Below are 20,985 nucleotides of genomic sequence, written 5' to 3' on the forward strand. Positions count from 1 at the left end.
CCCCACTCCGGTTGGGAAGAGGGTGGGGATATCCCTCCCACTCTGCCCCATGGCACTGTGGGAAGAAGAGAGAACCCAAAGTAGGCCAGTAGCAGAGGGATGTTGCCCAAGACCTGCCTTCTCCAGGCTGAAGTGTGGGCTGAGGGGAATGCTGGAGCAAAAGGGAAGCTGCAAGTACAAATATGAGAGTGTTCTCTCATGAACAATAACACATGTACAATACTAACACCTGAGGTTAATAAGAGAGTGGTTTATGGAAGAAATACACCAAATGAAAGCTATAGACTATAGGTAGCAGTACTATTTCAACAATGTTTCTTTCATCATTTTTAACAAATATTCCACAACAATACAAGGTGTTGGTGGTGGAGTGTGATGTAGAAGAGTCCAGGATGTTATGCATGATTGTTTTATAAGCTCACAACTTTTCTAATTTAATAATAATAATCATTTTAAAACATTATGCTATGTTATAGAAACTAGACACAAAGTACTACATATTATATGAGTCCATTTATATAAAATGTAGATATAAATAAATCTACAGAGACAGAAATGGATTGGGGGTTATGCAGGGCTGGGGATGGATAGAGACTGAGAGGTGACCATTAAGGGATATGGGGCTTTTCTTTTTAGAGTAATGAAAATGTTCTAAAATTGATTGTGGTGATGAATGCATAGGTCTGTTATTATACTGAAAGCTGCTGATTGTACAGTTTGGACAGACTGCATGGTATGTGAATATAGCTAAATAAAACTGGTTTTAGAAGGAGGACAGCTGTTCCACCCACTTGGGACCCAGGCAGGGCAGAGCACAGTTCACCCCAGCTCAGGATATAGCCACTAATGCCAGCCTACAAATGCCCAGGAGCAGCGCTGGACCAAGCAGAACCCGAAGGACATCAGTGGGCCAATGCCCAAGGTCATCCTGAGGCCAATCCACAAAGTCCAATGAGCCCCATACACCCCCTCCCCTCTTTCTGAGGAGGACCCTGGAAGACAAGGCATCTGAGCAGCCATGGAGTTCTAAGGGGAAGGCCAAGGCATAGCCTGGGGCCAGGTTCCCAGGATTGGATGATGCTGACACATTTGCCCCACGTCTTGCAGGGGATGACTCTGGAGAGAAACATCGCTCGTGCGAAATGAAGCAGCAGCAGCATGTGGAAACTCAAGGTGACTTGCAACCAAAATCATATATGTCATAGACACTCAAGCCACCTCAGAATCCTTTTTCAGAATGAGGGAGACCAGGAGAGCAGGAGGAACAAGGAGGGTCAAGGAGGAAGGGAATGGGAAAGGAAGAAATAAAAAATGGAAGGAAGGAAGACAGTAGCCCTCTTCTTCCTCTACAACTTCCCTGAGCCCCACCAAGCCCAAATACAGGAAGACAATCCATTGTGAATGGAAAAAGGGAAACTTGCAGGAGAACCAAATGCCCCATGAGGTAGTAGGGTGGCCCTTCAATGTCCCCTTCCCTCTCAGAACAAACCTCCAGTATATTTTGAGCCCCAGACTGTTCTTTGAACTCATAGCCAAGATTTGCATGCACGCACACATACACACATAAATTTGCAGAAATCCCACACCAGCCTGTAGGCTACTCAGCTTGTTCTCATCCCTGCTTTTTGCAAGATGGGGAAACGTCCCGCTTGCCCACCCCTACCCAATGGCTGATGATAAATCATCAGATGCACCCTGCATGCCTGTGGAGGGCACAGTTAAGAATGGTTTCCTGATGGCATGTCACTGCAGGGACTGGCAGCAGAACCACAGTTTCCTCATGCCCATGGGTGCCCTGTCCTGGGACTATAGACAAAAGGCCCTGACATGGCAAAGTCCCTGCCTCAGTAAACAGGTTGAACTTGTGCCAAAGAAAAGGCTGGCAGCAGCTGTGTAGGGCTCAGGGCTTGCTTGAGACATGGCAAAAAAACAGTGTGGCTTTTAATCAGCTCTGTGCTCACCAAACCCTGCCTTCCCTCCCCTCCAAGCCAGGCACTTCCAGGAAGCAGGCCTGGTCATTCAGTAATTCAACAAGGATGGCAGCCTCCCCCCTCCCTATGCCCAGAACTCTGTGTGGGTACAGGGGGTATGGGAGGGGCTCTGCTCTGCTGCTCTGATCCTGACCTCAGGATGGTCACAGAGAGTGGGCAAGTGCCAAGGAGGCTGGGAGTGGGGTTCAAACCCTCCTCCTTATTGAATAGTTGATGTTCAGTTTCCTTGTGGGAGAAGAGTGATAACGAGGGTAGGTACCTCAAGCGGCTTTGTGTAAAATTAATAAGATAACTCAAGGAAGGCCCTTAGCACAGTTCCAGGTATATAGTCAATTGTTACCTGTTGTGGGATTAGCTGTTGTCATTTGAAATAAATGCATATTTTCAAAGGAACGAGAGGAAGGGAGGAAGGGAGGAAGGGAGGAAGGGAGGAAGGGAGGAAGGGAGGAAGGGAGGAAGGGAGGAAGGGAGGAAGGGAGGAAGGGAGGAAGGAAAAAGAGAGGGAGAAGACATGTGCCCTAGAAGTTGTGATAGTTGATTCTACATATCAACTTGGCTATGGTGTCCCCATTGTACTGTCAAACACTGGGCTGGTGGTTGCTGTGGAGGTATTTTGTAGATGGGATCAGCGTCTACAATCAGTAAAGGAGACAACCTTGGATGGGTCTCACCCAACAAGTTGGAGGCCTTAACAGCAAGAAGGGAGGATTCCAGAGTCAGAAGCATTTCTGCCTGGACACTTCAACATCAAGAATTTCCATCCTGCAGTGTGCCCAATGAAATTCAGACTTGTCAGCTCCTACAGTTGCATAAGCCATTTCCTTATGATAAATTCTTTACATGCATATTTTTGTACACATGTACTTATGGTATATAGGTATGTATGGTATAAATGTATGTATGGTATATATGTATATAAGGTATATATGTATGTGTGGTATATATGTATGTATGTATTCTGTAGGTTCTGTTTCTTTGGAGAGCCTTGACTGATGCAGAAGTGAATAAATGAAGTCATAGAGACTTATTACGTCACTAGAGTTTGGTAAGGAGCATGTGGTGAACATGCCAAATTGCTTCAGGCTGACCCTGCAGATGGGCTACACTACCTGGAACACTGATTCCTGCAGACAGTGAGGTGGCATCCTGCCCCCAGGAACCTGAAAGTGGTCTCTGCATTGGGAGGTGGGAGTCTAGAAGAGAAATCCAAAACCTACTGTGATGGTTAGGCTATTGTGTCAACTCGGCATTGGGCTAACTGTTATACAAGGGCATTTATGGACTTTAATCACCATTGACTTTACTGCAGTAGTAAATCACAGAGAGCTGGTTATAATTACATCAGTCAGGGAGATTGCCATCAGCAAATGTGCCGCTTAACCCAGTCAGTTGAATGCCTTAAAAGGGAAAGTGATTCCAGCATTGAGAATTTCCCAGCTTGTCTTTGGACAGCCAGCATCTTCCAGAACTCATCAAGAACCTTCTTTGGACTTTCATTGCAGCCCCTGGTTACAGCCTGCCTGCAGAACCTGGACTCCTGCATCCCCACAGCTATATGAGAGACTCTTAGAGAATCGCATATATTGACAGATATCTTTTGCTGATTCTCTTTCCCTAGAGAACCCTGATGAATATATTTACCCTTTCACCTCTTCCTTGAATTCCTTGAGAAACCCTAGCCTCATTCCAAAAAATTCCCTTTTCCATCTCAACCGTCTCAAGTCGGTTTCCCTTGCCTGCAGAAACAAGAAAGTGATGTTGTAACAGAGGGTTAAGAATTAACAAAGAATTGTGATTACTAAATCATTATATACATGCCTTTTTACTTCCATTATATTATAAAATAACCAAAGGTTGATACCCAAAATTGCTGAAAATGGCTGGATTAACCTCATCCTTTGTACATGAAAATTTCCAGCTAAAATCTTGCCAGTGTGATGATTATTCCAGATGGATCTCACGCTTGTATATGGTCATTTCTACCTGCTATTGTGATGATTATTCCAGACAGACCTTACCTTTGTATATGGCCATTTCTACTGAAAGCATAACCTCCGACCCTCCTCTGTTTAATATGCAAATGAAAATCTTGTAACTGACTTTTGTTCTGAACCCCCTTATCCCAGATGCCTTCCTTTCTGATAATAATTGTCTTGTGATTGTAATAACCTTCTGACTCACCCCGGTTTGGTACCTACCCCCCAACCGGTTCGGTCCGTTAATGTTCATTAATGAATGAACATGTGCCAGTTCCACCCCAATTACGCATTAGCATAAACTGCGAGGCCTGGATCTTATAAATTATCAGAGGCAGTGGACTTGGCCCAGTGGATTGGGCATCCATCTACCACATGGGAGGTCCGTGGTTCAAACCCTGGGCCTCCTTGACCCGTGTGGAGCTGGCCCACGTGCAGTGCTGATGCACATAAGGAGTGCCGTGCCACACAGGGGTGTCCCCACATAGGGGAGCTCCACGTGCACCCCATAAGGAGAGCCGCCCAGTGCGAAAAAAAGTGCAGCCTGCCCAGGAAGGGCGCCGCACACATGGAGAGCTGACACAACAAGATGACACAACAAAAAGAAACACAGATTCCAATGCCGCTGACAACAACAGAAGCGGACAAAGACACAGCAAATAGACACAGAGAACAGACAACCAGGGTGTGGGTGGGGATGGGGGGGGAAGGGGAGAGAAATTTAAAAAATAAATAAATAAAATAAAATAAAATATTAATTATCAGGCTTACTGCAGGCCCAAGGGGCAGTTTTTGGGCCTTTAAGGCAATTGTACTCTTTTGCTTATGCAAACAAACTCTTTCTCTTTGAAACCCCAATATCTCAGGAGCTGGTCTTTCAAGAGCAAGAGGAAAAGAACCCACTTTTGCTATGTATCAGTGTGATATGAACTCTCAGGTTCCCATATAACGTTAAGTTCTTCCCTCTCTGTTCATGTAGTTAATGCAGAAACCATGAGGGGGTGAGTAAAAGAAAAGGCCAGAGTCTAAGGCCCCCCACATTGAACCTTCTGCAGGCAACCCTTTCTTCACTTGAAAACTGGGAGGTATACCCTCCCTCCCTCTCAGGCCCAACAGGCCTGGACTCTAGGCTAGAAGTCAAGCTCTTGCCAGTAGTAAATGCAACTCTTATGAGGGAACAAATTCAGGGAAGAGGATGCTCTTTCAAACAGGATAGCCCATGCATGCTGCATTTGTTAGCAAAGAGGGTACTGATGCAAAATACCAGAAATCAGTTGTTTTTTTTACACATTTTTATTAAAGTTAATAGATCACAAAGAAAGTTACATTAAAAAACATTAAATAACATGTTCCCATGTAACCCACTCCCCACCCCCCCATCATTTTTATAAATAGTATTTTTTGAAGATACATATATATATATAAAAATGTTACATTAAAAAACATAAGAGGTTCCCATATACCCTCCACCCCTCCACCCCACTCCTCCCACACCAACAACTTCTCCCATCATTGCAGCACACTCATCGCACTCAGTGAACACATTTTGGAGCGCTGCTGCACCACATGGATAGTAGTTTACCCTATAGTTCACACTCTCAAGGGTAGAAGCTTATAGCCATGAGGCCATAAAGAGTATATTACTTCCCTCACTAAAGTCTATTGCCATGTGTTGGAGCAAGACGGCTGTCAGTCTCTGTGAGGGTTCAGTCCTCCTCTTTAGACTTCATAGTCCCAGCTTCTTCTGGTCTCAGCTATAGGCTGGTATAAGGCTCATTTCTCTCCCTGGGGCTCATTTCTTCCCAGGCTCAGTTGCTCTGGTCTCTCCACAAGGTCGGTTGTAGACTATCAGGCTCTCTCTTCCCAGGGCCTCTGCCATATCTATGGAGTCTTCTCTATTACTCTGTGTTCTTCACCTGTGTATTTACTTCCTAGGGCTCCAATATCAAAACTTCAACTCTCTCCTCTGTCATCATCTTCTCTGTGAGTCCCTGTCCACCTACCAGGCAGGGACTCAACATCCTACTGATGTGGCCAAATCAAAGCCTTAATCATAATTTAATCAAGTAAAAGTGAAACTTCTGAATCTAATACAATCTAGTATGCCTAGAGGTACAGACCAATTTAATAATCCAATATTTATTTTTGGAATTCATAAATCATACCAAACTACTACACATGTCAATTTCATAAAGTGTGTTTAGATGATATAATGAATCACTGGAAAAAAAGATTAAACCATGAAAATCAGATCCAGTCAGTTTTCCAGATATTTTTCCATTCAGTAAAATCCAGGATGTTTTTCTACCCCTGCTCCTCTGAAATGTGTGTATTTTGAAGGAAATGTAGTCCATATGTTGCTTTTTCATGGATCACACAAAATGTTCTTAGGGAATATTTAGTCGAGGACCAAAACAACCTCCATTTGTTTATGTGTTTAAAGAGACTCCTTCAACTTAAAATCAGGAAGTTCTAGTTGGCTGAGAAGATAGGAACCTTTGCTCTAAAGGTTTTCCATGGTTTGGGAATTTGCGTCCATAATGAGATGCTGGGAAGCTTTCCAATTTAATGGAAGTGCATTGAGCCACTTTGAGCCTAGCCGACAAGCCGTGAGGAGTTTTTTCAAGCCAGAGACAATGAAAGCCGAGCTTGCCCAGAAAAGCCATCTGGAGGAGGTCGATGACCAGCTTTGACCCTGGTGAAGTTTTTTGCCCCTGAATGGCCTTGAATGGGAAGATTTTGCCCCTGAAGTTCACATTGAGACTAGTTCTAGCAATCCTCGGGCAATATTTCATTGCAGTAAGAAGTGAGAAGGCCTTAAGATGGCAGGATCCCCTATCCCACTGCCCAAAGGAACGTGGAGTAGACAGGTGAGAGGGTGGCAAGATGGCAGCTCTGGGAGTAGATTCAGGGGTATCTTTAGCAAGATCGAGTGTGCTTTCTTGCTTTTGTAAACCTTAGTTCACATTTTTGGGAGCAGCAAGATTGTAACCTGAACAAAAAATAAAAACTACTTTAAATATTGCCTATTTCATCTTTGTTTTATTAGGTTTTTCATTTTATTTATGTTCTGTAATCCAGGTAATATACTGGAAAACTGACCACATGTATATATATGTGTATGTGTGTGTATATATGTGTATACATGTGTATGTACATATGTATGTATATGTGTGTAGTATGTGTGTATGCATGCACGTATGTGTTAGTATTTGGAGGATGAGTGCTTAATAGATTTTCAGGGGTCATGGTACCCAGTTGGTTCCACTGAGTGGGGATCCCCAAGAGGCTACACCTTAATTCTAGATGCCTGGCTGCAGTCCGTCCCAGCCAAGTAACTCCACGAAGCCCACCTCTACTCCTCAGCTTTCATCTCCCTTGAGATCAGGCCTGCTTATTCCTTACCTGCTCCTACCCTGCCCCAAAACATACAGAGGCTACATTTTGACAAAAGTGTCCATGTGGAAGCCACACCCAAATTGGATCCTCAGGCATCAGCCAAAGTGAACAAGTACTGGTACTGGAATAACAGAAGAAAAAAGGAATGTAAGTGATCAGATCTGGAAGCTTTATAACTCTGGGTGTCCATGGAGGAAGTTCCCTCTTTCTCTCTCTTCTGCCTTCTGTTGCCTCCATACACATTCACCAACCAGTGTAAATATGTACACACCATGTGTGTGCATACACACCCAGACATACACATATGCACATGCATGCACATACACCCAGACACTGTTTACAATGTCTTTTGGCATCTGAGAAGCAGATACATGACACTTTCATTTGCCCAGAAAATTGGCAGTGGAATGATGGGGTGGCAGAACGAAAGCAAAAATGAAACTTGGACCTTGAACAGCTGCCATTTAATGTAGAGTGAGTGACACTTGTTGACATCAGGGATAGCAAGAAAAGGATAAACATTTCTCGAATGAACAAAATATAATAAAATAAAAATGCAGGGGTCCATCACAATGCTGGACCCAGAGTGGGCACGTGTTTCAAGTAAACAAATGTGTGAACTAATGAATGATTGAGGGTGAAGAAATTCCTTGGTGTGTTCTGCACAGTTCCACAGAGCCCCCAGGATGGAGCCCAAGTTGCTCACAGCAGTCCCTGCTCATTAATGATTAAAGCCTTCACGCCCCACCCCCCAATACTGGCCTTTTGTCCCCTCCTACCTCCCTTCTCCCACTCCCTCACTCCTGCTTCCTGGGGTCACCTCCCAGTTGTACACCTGTGCCCAATGCCTTGTGTCAGGGTCTGCTTTCTGGATAACACATGCTGTCAGATCTGGCAATCCCAGCCTCTGTCCAGTGTGTCCTCAAAATGTGGTCAGTCCAGACTGCATCTCTGGCTCTCCTCAGAATCAAAGAATGTGCTGCCCATCGACTGCACTGTATTTTCTAGAAAAGTGTGGAGCAGAGCTGAGAAAGTGAGGTTTGACTGAAGGAGGGCCAGGTGCATTAAGAGTGGCGATCCACCTGTGCTCACTGGATTGTGCCACTGACTCCAGAAGTTGCTGGAGGGAAGCACTTGCCTGGCCCTAGATGGAAAATGGTCATTTTCCCAGGAGTAGGATAATAATTTCACTAGGGAGTAAGATGGGGTATATAACTAGAGTAGCTCTGGTGGGAGCAGTTGTGAATTTCACTAGGACATAAAGAATATTTCATTTAAATTTGAATCTACTTTCACACTCCTAGCACATGGTACATAAATGCATGTAAATTAATAAATTCACAAGGGAATGAATGCCTAATTATTATTGATCTTCAAGATGGTCAGGCAAAACATTACTTTTGGGGGTCTATATATACACACCCTTCCCATTCATATTAGTTCCATCCCTTTTCTCTCTTTCCTGTCTTAAATAAACCACCCCAAAGCTTAGTGACTTAGTTAGGGTCTTATAGCTGCTATAACAAATTACCACAAATTCAGTGGCTTCAAACAACCCACATTAATTCTATTACAGTTCTGGAGGACAGATGTCCAAAATGAGTCTTATGGGACTGTTTTCATCTTCTGGGCTGCTAAAAGCAATATAACAGAAATGGTTTGGCCTTTATAATGGGGGGTTATTAGTTTACAAACTTACAGTTTTAAGGATGAGAAAAATGTTCAAATCAAGGCATTATCAGGCAGTGCTTTCTCCCTAAAGACTGGCTGCCAGCAATCCTGGACTCCTCTGTCACATGGCAAGGCACATGGCAGCATCTGCTGGTCTTTCCCTTCTCTCCTGGGTTTCACTGCTTCCAGCTTTTTTTTTCCCTTCGCTTCCAGCTTTTTGTTTCCAAGGCTTTTATTTCTTTCTGTGAATTTCATTCTCTTACAAAGGACTCCAGTAAGAGAATTAAGACCCACACTGAGCCACACTTTACTGAAGTAAACTAATCAAAAGGCCCTACTTACAATAGGTTTACACTCACAGGAATGGATTAGCATCAAGAATATGATTTTTCTGGGGTCCACACAGCTTCAATCCACCACAGGGACTAAAATCAAAGTGTCAGGAGAGTTGGTTCATCCTAGAGACTCCAGGGAAAAATCTGTTCCTTGCCTTTTCCAGCTTCTAGAGGCTTCTGGCATTCCTTAGCCCATGGCCACATCAGTCCAATCTCTGCCTCCATTGCCAAATCACTTTCTCCTCTGTCTGCCCTCACTCTTATAAGGAGCCTTGTGAGTACATTGAGGCAGATGGATAATCCAGGATAATCTCCCCATCTCAAGATTCCTAACAATCACACTTACAAGGTCCTGTTTATCAAGTAAGGTTGTTCCAGGGTTTAGGATGTGGGCATTTTGTGGGGTTCAGTATTATGCCAGCCACACTGGCTTAGAACAAGCACTATGCACAGACATTTCCTCTAATCTCAGCTAGACTTACTTAGGTGTCTGTAATCAGGTGCTGGGTCAGGTTGGGGGTTGACCGGTCTAGGATGGCCGCCACTTACTTGAAAAGCTCATCTCTCCTGCTAGTTGTCCCTCATCCTCCAGCTGGCTAGCACAGGCCAGTTTACACAGTGGCTGGACAGGATCCCAAGAGAGAAAGCAGAAGCATACAAAGCAGTCTCAGAACCAGCACCATGTCAATTCTCTCTCATTATATTTGTCAAAACAAGTCACAGATCAGTTCAGATCCAAGGGGAGAGGGAACGGATGGAACTGCAAAGTCATATTGCAAAGGTCATAGATAGAGGAAGGGGTGAAAAACAGTAGCCTTTTTTTTTTTTTTTTTTGCAATATGTCAAAATAAATGACTACCTGAGCTGAAATAATTAATTCAATACATATTTATTGTGCACCTGCTATGGGCTCTGATAACAAACAGACAAATGGACATGGATCCAGGAACCCAAACTATCAAAGACCCCAACTAATAAGCTCTTCATATTAATAACTCCCTGTAAGAACTCTCTGCTCAAGCTGGAGGGGTCCGTTCCTGGATTCATTTTCCATCTACTACCCTTTTCTGGATTCATTTTCCATCTACTACCCTTTTCAAAACAGCTACTTCCACATGCATCTCTTCCCCATTCCTCTGCTCCTAAATGAATCCTACCCAACTATCAAGGCCAGAACTATTTCAAATTCATGAAGTGGTACCACATCTCCCCAAGGACATCTCTCTCCCTCTTCTCGCAGGAGCACCTTGCATCTATATATTGGTTTTCCCCCCAAATCCAGAGCAGCCCTGGAAGGGGTCTCAGTCAGCCTGGCTTCCAGGCAGCACAGGCTGCACAACACAACCAAGATCTTCCTTTGTGGCAGTTTGATATAATTTATGAATTCCAAAAATAGATATTGGATTGTGCTGCAAACAGGTCTGTTCCTCAGGGTGTATTAGATTGTATTAGATTCAGAGGTTTCAATTTTACTTGATTAAAGTAAGATTGGGGTTTTGATTCAGCCACATCAGTAGGATGTTGAAAAATGACATGGCAGAGGAGAGAGTTGGAATTTTGAGAAGCAGGTATGTGAGGAAAGAGAGAAGGCTCCATTAGACATGGCAGAGACTCCAGGAAGAAAATGAGCCTGACAGTCTACAGCTGACCTTGTGAAGAGAGCAAAGCAGCTGAGCCTGGAAAGAAACAAGCTCCAGGGAGAGAGGCAAGCTTTACACTAACCTACAGCTTCAGAAAGAAGGAGCTAGGACCACGGAGCCTTAGGAGAAAGAGGAAGGCTGAACCCTCACAGAGACTGACAGCCATCTTGCTCCAGCACATGGCAACAGACTTTGGTGAGGAAAGTAACTTACACTTTATGGCCTTGTGACTGTAAGCTTCTACCCCAAATAAATACCCTTTATAAAAGTCAACCGTTTTCTGATATTTTGCATAAACACCCCTTTGGCTGACTAATACAACCTTCAACAGTGACACCATGTGGCAAGCAGGGAGAATGGCGCAGTAGGCTGAGCAGATGCAATTCTTTTTATTTTATTTTATTTTTTGCTACTAACCATGGTCTCTAGTTTACATTAATGGTTTATACTTTGCATCACTCAGTTTTATAGGTTCTGACAAAATGATGGTAGATGCCATTCTTAACATGGAGAGAAGGCTGATCTTCCCTCTCTGGTCTCTAAGTCCCATGAAGACTTAAGAAAGTCATATTGGCCTTCGTGCTTTAAGGCATTAAGGAAAATACGGACAACAGATATGCAGTAGCTGGATATAAATGGCAAGACTATATTTGATACCTGCTTCATTGGAGCAGGTCATCCTGATTATATTGTGCCTTTTATTTGCTTTCTCCTCGATACACCTATTTTGGGGGTAAATCTTTACTTTGATATAATTTCAAACTTAAAGAAATATTTTAATAATAGTATAAGGAATGCCCTTTACTCTTTTCTCACAAGTGCTAATTAATTACCTATTATCCATTTGCTTTATCATTCTCTATATATTTATATTTATACAGATTTTTTTCTGAACTATTTGAGAGTAAGTTGGAGATACTGTCCCCTAACATATACCTAATAACTGCAGTGTGTAGTTCCTAAGAACCAGGGCAATTTCTTATGTAATCACAGTACAGTGATCAAAATCAGAACATTTTATATGAAACAATACTGTTTTCTAATCCACAGCCCATGTTTAAATTCCATCAATTGTCCTTTATAGCAATATTTTCCAATCAGTTATACATATTTGAATCCTTGGTGACTAAATAAATAAATTAGGTTGCTAGAATATTATAAGCAATTGATTGACAAGTCCAATTTGTCCAGAGTGTTTACTTGGCAATGCAGGTAAGCATAGACTTTACCGAGTTATGCAGTTAGGTAAAAGAGATATGGGAATTCAGGTGATAATACTAGCTAAGTGACCTGGTGTTAAGTTAAATGGAAAATTGGTGAGCTGTTATTTTAGAGTTAAACCTTTTTTACAAGCTTGTAATCTCCCTCCTGAGCCTCTCTCAGGCAACAGAGGAAAATTCCAAGCAAATTCACCAGAGATACAGTTCTAGAAAAATTGTACCTGGCCATGAAAACCTTGGTGCATGAATAAATAGAGGTAAGGACAAACCACAGCAAGAACTTCACCCTCACTTGACATTGCCAATATTTGCTTTCATGAAAACATAAGTTTCCAGCATGGTTCTGCCATGTCAGGAGAAGGCCCAAGGAGGTAGAAGGGGAGGAAGTGCCTGGGAAGCTTCTAGGATGCCTTTGGGGTGCTAGAGAGTATTTCCCACTCAGTCCAGGAAACCACACATTTTCCCTAGATTTGCTACAGCAAATGACATTATCTGCCTTGCAAAGATGAAGTCATTGTTCAAATATAAAAAGTGGGATGCGTGGGGAGAGCCGTGTTTGGCTAGAATGGCACTGATAGCAGGTTATATAACTCTCCATGTCATTCCATCAATTATAGAAAGAAAACCCACGTACAAAATTCATCCACCACCAAGAGTTCTGCATAAAGTGCAGGTTGAAATTATACCAGTTCCCTCGAAATCTGCCAGGTCCTGGGAGCGCTTGTTAGTCAAGACAAAATCTTATGTATGTCTCCTTCCTGCAAATTCTCTAGGCAATGCATTCTTGTTAAAATCCCCACATAATAGGTTCCTGTTTATAAGATCCAGAGCTCAGGTTGTGACAAACAGAGGACTGTTCATGGAGCCCATCTGTCAAACTTTAATAGACTTGGGATGAAAAAGCATCACGTGTCGGCCGAGTTCCTCCAGTGAGCACAAGTGTTCCCTGGACTACAATCCCTGTGAGAGGCCCTGCACCCCTAGGCTCTGACGCATAGCAGGTGTTTGATAAATATTCCTTGACTAAACACAGAAGGGGAAGAAACACATACATTTTAGTCACATACTTCTAACATCTCCAGTCAAAAATTACTAAGTCCTCCATAAGAATCAGGTTCATTCCATCTGTTGTGTAAGTAAACCTTCAATTTGATGAGAAATATAATAGGAATGCACTGGGAAGTCACAAAAGCAGTGTGTATGTTATCTTATTCCCGGCAGTCAAAGAATAAGGCATTGTGGTTTATAGTGGCAGGTAGATCATATGCTTTCAATGATTTTGAGTAGAACAAAATGCTGTGCTTAATAGAAATCCACTACCAGATATTTAATGGGCACCTAACAACATACCCACTACTTGCCAGATACTCTCAAAATTAAGAGGTAATATAAGACAGTTTTCTTCATTGCCAATTGCTCAAAATCTAAGTTTGGAAGGTAAAATTTAAATGCCATATTGTCATCCTATTCAGAGGCCATTCACACAGTACAATTAAATCAGATCACATGCAGTAAGTTGCTAATCATGTGGCAGGTCAATAAATGAATAAAATATTATGATGTGAGAAAGCAACTTGATCTTGAGGTATTGGAGAAGGCTCCTCATAGGAGAGAGAACGTAAACTGATATTTGGAAAAAACATAGAAGACTTTCAGTTGAGTTCCTCCAAAAACCAACTCTAAATTAAGGATCCAAATGCAAGTTTACTTGGAGGGTGAGCCCAGGAAACACTGGTAGGGGAGTGGGAGATTGATTCAGAGAAGGGAAGGCAGCAAATAAATGATGTCTTATCAAGCAAGATACCACTGTGGGAAACTGAAGTGCCATCCCATTGGAGAACTCTAGGGGGCGGTGTAGAGCACACATCTCATATATTCCGTGGAGCAGCAAAGCAGTTGCTACTCTCATATATTCCATGGAACAGCAAAGAGTCGTCTACTCTCTCCAGCCATGGGTTAGGGCTGCTTCTGAGCCTAATTCTCTGGCACTTCCAGCCTGACCATAGGCAGCAAAGCCATGTCAGATGGCCAGAGAAAGCTCACAAGCAACAAAAGTTCCTGGGCAGGCCATTAGAAAACCGGTGGGTTTTGACGTGTGAGTGGTGAGGGGACATGGGCAAAGACAGATTCTCTTACAGTTGCAGTGAAATACCACATACAAGCCAATGTACTAGTAAATCATGCAGCACACTCGTATCACCTGCAAAGTTACACACACCCTAAGTTACTAATGGCGTGCTGAGTCAAAACGTCTCTTAAATGTTATATAAGTGAGAAAGCACTATGGACAAAAGTTATTAGAGAGGGCTTCCTGTAAGAGTTGAATTTGAAACTAGTATTTGGAGAAAATTTTAAATGATTAAAATTGCTGAGCAGCTCAGGTATCCCATGTTCATTATTTACCTGGTGAGGCCCCAAGGGCCATCAGAGCCCACCTGGGAGCAGAAGGCAGGGGTCTGAGCTTGTGGTTTAGCACTGCCTCCCTGCAAGCACCCTCCAGAGGTCCCCTTCAAGCATGACCAGCCCAAACACAATGGAGACTAAAGACCTGCAGGGTCCCCAACCCAGAAAGCTAACTCAGGACACTGGGCAGAAGATGACCAGCTGCATTCCAAAGCCTGTGGTGGGGGGGGGCGGGGGTTGGTGAGAAGTGGCTCACACACAACCTCATGTGGGGTTAAACACCTGTGGTGGCTCCTTATCTGTATCCCCACCAAAGGAATCCCAAAAAGGAATCTACATAAAGGCACACTTAAAATTCGTATCCTCACATTTCAAGAAAAGGAAACATCATTATTGGTCATCATTTTTCTTACTCTTATTATTATCATCCATTACAACTCTTATGAGGCACTTACTCTAGGTCAGCACGCTAAGAATTTTCTCCTTTTCTCCTTCGTGTTTATTCCTCAGAAGAATCCTGGCAGGTAGGGAGCATCAGAAAAGGAAACGAAAGCTTTGAGAACTTGAGGCCCCTGCTCACAGCCAGCCAGCTGTGGCAGCAAGTCTGGACTTCCATCCCATAGCTGCCTGTTGACAAAATCACACCCAACCCGACTCTTTCCTGTCATCTCACCCTGCCTTCCCCATCCTATATTGCTTCCCTCCTCCTGAAACACTGTCTAGGACAGGGGGAGAAAACTTATCCTACTCGGTTTTCCCAAATAAATGTGGGTCAGGAAAGTGATGGAGGGATAAAGTTCCTTTCAGTTTCCTGCTCCCCTCATGGGAAGGCAAATGTCCAAGGGCTCAGAAGACAATAGGGACTGAGCCAAATTCTTTCTCCAGCTGGTCTGGGCAAAAGCCAATGTCTTGTTTCCATTCATTTTCTTCTAAGAATAAACCACATTTATCCCCTAAATCAGAAGGTGTTTATTGTGAGGATAGAGACTGTATAAGTGAAAACAGGAGCTGCTGTGTGAGCACACCAGGTCTTAACCACACACATTTATGTGGGTAGACTTGGCTGCCGCTGACAAGCAGGGGCCTGTACAGCTTGCTGTTGTCTTAAATCTACTTGAGTCAGGATTCCCCTTATCTGATAGACTTCCAATCCTTACACCTCTCTTTTTTCTTTTCTTGTTTCAATGCATCACCAAGGAACTCTCAGCACCCAGACAGACCATTAAGTGATGATTCTTTTATCAAACCACAGCTCCTACCCTCTCTTTTACCTCAAGTTAAAGAAAAGAAATCAAGGAATTTCCCAAATTGGGTGCAAATCAAATATTTATAAAGCAAATACAATTTTATTATGCCTCTTAAAAGATAAATGTGTTCAATTTAAACCATAGGGTCTTGAGCTTATTTTGTTTCTGCAGGCCATGGGTCTTGACACAAGTCATCTAGAATACTTTAACTTGCCCAATCTGTATAGCCCACCTCATCTCTCAAAGGATTTGTGATAGTTGTATTAAAAAGTGCATATATCAAAACAGTGAAATATTTACAAATAAACCCGGGTCCCACTCCTCCAACAAAAAAATGAATAAAATAGAGAAGAAAGAGAGAGAGAGAGAAAGGGACAATCAAATCAATGAAAATTGAAAACACAGTTGTGCAGGCCAATGAAAACTCTTAATTGCACTATTAATGAGTTCATATATTTTAATATCAATCTTGTGATAATTAGTAACAAGAAAATATCCCTGAGAAATATAAATACTAATTCCCTGATGTATATTACCACTCAATTTTTTTCCTAAAATAACTCTAGGGAAGTGAACTTGGCCCAACAGATAAGGCATTCGCCTACCACATAGGAGGTCCACAGTTCAAACCCCGGGCCTCCTTGACCCATGTGGAGCTGGCCAACATGCAGTGCTGATGCATGCAAGAAATGTCATTCCACACAGCGGTGTCCCTGGCATAGGGGAGCCCCACGTGCAAGGAGTACACCCTGTAAGGAGAGCCGCCCAGCATGAAAGAAAGTGCAGCCTGCCCAGGAATGGCACTGCATACACGGAGAGCTGACACAGCAAGATGATGCAACAAAAAGAAACACGGATTCCCAGTGCCGCTGATAAGGATAGAAGCGGTCACAGAAGAACATACAGCGAATGGACACAGCAGACTATGGCGGGGAGGAGGGGGACTTGGGGGGAAGGGGAGAGAAATAAATAAAAAATAAATCTTAAAATAATAATAATAACTCTAAGAAGCAGGTTTCATGGTACCTGATTTACAAATTAGCAAGATTCATCAGCCTCAACAGCTTACTCTGAGAGCTGTAGCTGGTGGGTCAAAACCACTTTATTTGACATGACTGATGATCAATGGCATCTTAGATTTAATGAATACAGAACATATGGGAACTTGGTATATGATAGATGTGGCACTACGTATCTGGTGGAAATGAAGAATATCCAGTAACAGGTTGTATTAGTCAGGGTTCTCCAGGGAAACAGAATCAGCAAGAGATATCTGTCAATAGTATGCAGTTCTATAAGAGTCTCTCAGGCAGCCGTGGGGATGCAGGAGTCCAGGTTCTGCAGGCAGGCTGCGACCAGGGGCTGCAATGAAAGTCCAAAGAAGGTTCTTCATGAGTTCTGGGAGATGCTGGCTGTCCAAAGATGAGCTAGAAAATTCTCTCTCAATGCTGGAATCACTTTCCCTTTTAAGGCATTCAACTGATTGGGTTAAGCATCACTCCTTGCTGATCGCAATCTCCTGGACTAATGTAATTATAACCAGCTCTCTGTGATTTACCACTGCAGTAAAGTCAATGGTGACTAAAGTCCATAAATGCCCTTGTGTTACAGTTAGCCCAGTGCTTGCTTTCCCAAACAACTGGACACAATAACTTGGAAGAGTTTACACAAAAGCCTAACCATCACAGCCACCCCTTGTCAACTCAGCAACCATACACATTACCTAAGTAAAAACAATAACAGACATGCATATATATATATATATATATATATATATATATATATATATATTTCTGCCTAACAATGTTCAACTCTCCTGCATACAAGTTATATTCATTATCATACTTGACATCCTCGAATATTATGACATGAAACAGATACAACTGGCTATATGATAAGGGAAAAGTTTGGGGAAGAAGATAAAGAAATTAGTTTTGTGTACATATACAACCATCGTCATTGATTGGTGTATATGATTTCTTCCAATGAAATAAGGAAGAAAGATTCATGATCATTATAGTCCTCTTTTCTGTAACTGGTCATGTGGTCGAAGTTCATATTTATCACTACTGTCTTCCACTACCCATTCCATGTTTCCATCACACCCTCAGCAAGCACTTCAGCTGGCAGTGGTTCTTTGCCTGGCCATTGTTAGTCCTGCTTGGATTGGGTTGTTGCAATTTTCCATTGACTTTAATCACAGGACATGGCAGTACTAGGAGATGCCCTAGAGGATCTCCCGTATTCCAGGCAAACTCTTCTTTACCCCCATTATGTAGATGCAGTCCTATTTCCCCTTGATAGTCAGGATCAATCACCCCAGGCAGTACAATAATTCCCTTCTTTGACTGTTGATTTGGAGGTAACAGGAGCCCAAAGTGGCCAGGTGGCAATTTTAACTTCCATTTCAATGGAATCATTGCTGTGTTCCCTGGTGACAGCACTCCTCCTTTTGGGACTCAAACCTGTAGACCAGCAGAGTTTAAGGTTGCAGGACAGGAAACAAAAATGTTCCTGATGGGTCCCTAAGGGTAATAGTGAGTGGTGCCCCTCCCATTTCCACCCCTTGATTCCTGAACCCACGGATTCTGGTTATGGGAGAAAGCACCACAGAGTGGATGCAGATTTAAAGCATACACAGCCTCCTAAAAACATTGCCCCAGTCCTGCAAAGTATTGCCACCTAGATGGCACCATAATCAAGTCTTCGAAAGGTCATTCCACCATTCTATTAATCCAGGCGCTTCAGGGTGATGGGAAATATGGTAAGACCAGTGAATTCCATAGGCATGTGCCTATTCCCGCACATCATTTGCTGTAAAAGGGGTTCCTTGATTGGAAGCATGCTGTGTGGAATGCCATGGCAGTAGATAAAACATTCGGTAAGTCCATGGATGGTAGTTTTGGAAGAAGCGTTGCATGCAGGAAATGCAAACCCATATTCAGAGTATGTGTCTATTCCAGTTTTAAAAAATCACTGCCCTTTCCATGGTGGAAGTGGTCCAATGTAGTCAACCTGCCACCAGGTAGCAGGCTGGTCACCTCGAGGAATAGTGTCATATTGGGGGCAGAGTGTGGGTCTCTACTGCTGGCAGATTGGTCACTCAGCAGTGGCTGTAGCCAAGTCAGCTTTGGTAAGGGGAAGTCCGTGTTGCTGAGCCCTTGCATAACCTCCATCCCTACCTCCTCCATGGACACTTTGTTCATGAACCCCCTGAGCAATGACAGGAGTAGCTTGGGAGAGAGGCTGAGCATTAGGCACAGAGTGGGTCAACTTATCCACTTGGTTATTTAAATCTTCCTCTGCTAAAATTACCCTCTGGTGACCATTCACATGGAATACAAAAATTTTTATGTTTTTTTCCCATTCAAAAAGGTCAGTCCACATATCTCTTCCCCTGTCCTCTTTGTCACCAATTTTCCAATCATGTTCCTTCCAAGTCCTTGGCCATCCAGCCAAACCATTGGCAAGAGCCCATGAATCAGTATAAAAATGCACCTCTGGCCATTTCTTCTTCCAAGAAAAATGAACAACCAGGTATACAGCTCAAAGTTCTGCCCACTGAGCAGATTTGCCGTCACCACTGTCCTTCAGGGATGTCCCAGAAAGGGGTTGAGAGCTGCAGCTATCCATTTTTGGGTGGTACCTGCATATCGTGCAGAACCATCTCTAAACCAGGCCAGAGTTTTCTCTTCCTCAGTCAACACATGGTAAAGGGCTCCCCAAGAGGCCAAAGCTGTGGGCTGTGAAAGAGAAGGTAACATGGCAGGGTGGTGACCATGGGCATTTGGGCTACTTCCTCATGTAACTTACTTGTGCTCAAGCCCTCTCTCGTATATACTACTTCCACTTTATTATGGAGTGCTGCTGTGCATGACCAACTTTATGGTTTGGTGGGTCAGATAATACCCAGCTCATGATAGGCAACTCAGGTCTCACTGTAACTTGATGGTCCATGGTTAAGCATTCAGTCTCTACTAAGGTCTAGCAGCAGTCCAAAAGCTGTTTCTCAAAGGAGAATAATTATCTACAGAGGATGGCAGACCTTTGCCCCAAAATCCAAAGGGTCTGTGTTGTGATTCTCCTATAGAGGCCTATCAAAGGCTCCAGACAGCATCTCTATTTGCCACAGACTTCCAATACCATTGGATCTGCTGGATCGTATGGCCCAAGTGGTAGTGCAGCTTGTTCAGCAACCTGGACCTGACACACAGCCTCTTCTTGTTCCAGTCTTCAATCAAAACTAGCAGCATTTCTGGTCAATAGGTAAATGGGCCAGAGTAGCACACCCAAATGAGGAATGTGTTGTCTCCAAAATCCAAAGAGACCAACTAACCATTGTGCCTCTTTTTTGGTCATAGAAGGAGCCAGATTCAACAGTGTATCCTTCACTTTAGAAGGGATATCTCAGCATGCCCCACACCAGTGGACACCTAGAAATTTAACTGAAGTGAAAGGATCTTGTACTTTAGTTGGATTTCTCTCCCATCCTCTCTCACACAAATGTCTTACTAATAAGTCTAGAGTCTTTGCTACTTCTTGCTCACTAAGTCCTATGAACATGATATCACCAATATAATGGACCAGTGTGATGTCTTGTGGGAGGGAGAGACTTATCAAAATCCCTGAGGACAATATTATGACATAGAGCTGGAGAGCTGATAAACCCCTGAGGTAGGACAGTGAAGGTATACTGCTGGCCCTGCCATCTGAAAGCAAACTGTTTCTGGTGGTGCTTACTAACAGCAATTGAGAAAAAAGCATTAGCCAAATCAACAGCTGCATAACAGGTACCAGGGGATGTGCTGATTTGCTCAAGTAATGATACCACATCTGGGACACCAGCTGCAATTGGAGTCACCCCTGGTTAAGTTTATGATAATCTACTGTCATCCTCCACGATCCATCTGTTTTCTGATTAGGCCAAATAGGAGAGTTGGATGGGGATGTGGTGGGAATCACCACCCTTGCATCCTTCATATCCTTGATGGTGGCACTAATTTCTGCAATCCCTCCAGGAATCCAGTATTGCTTTTGGTTTACTACTTTGCTAGGTAGGGGCAGTTCTAGTGGCTTCCACTTGGCCTTTCCAACCATAATCGT

The sequence above is a fragment of the Dasypus novemcinctus genome, chromosome 24 (assembly GCF_030445035.2).
Source record: "Dasypus novemcinctus isolate mDasNov1 chromosome 24, mDasNov1.1.hap2, whole genome shotgun sequence".
NCBI lineage: Eukaryota > Metazoa > Chordata > Mammalia > Cingulata > Dasypodidae > Dasypus > Dasypus novemcinctus.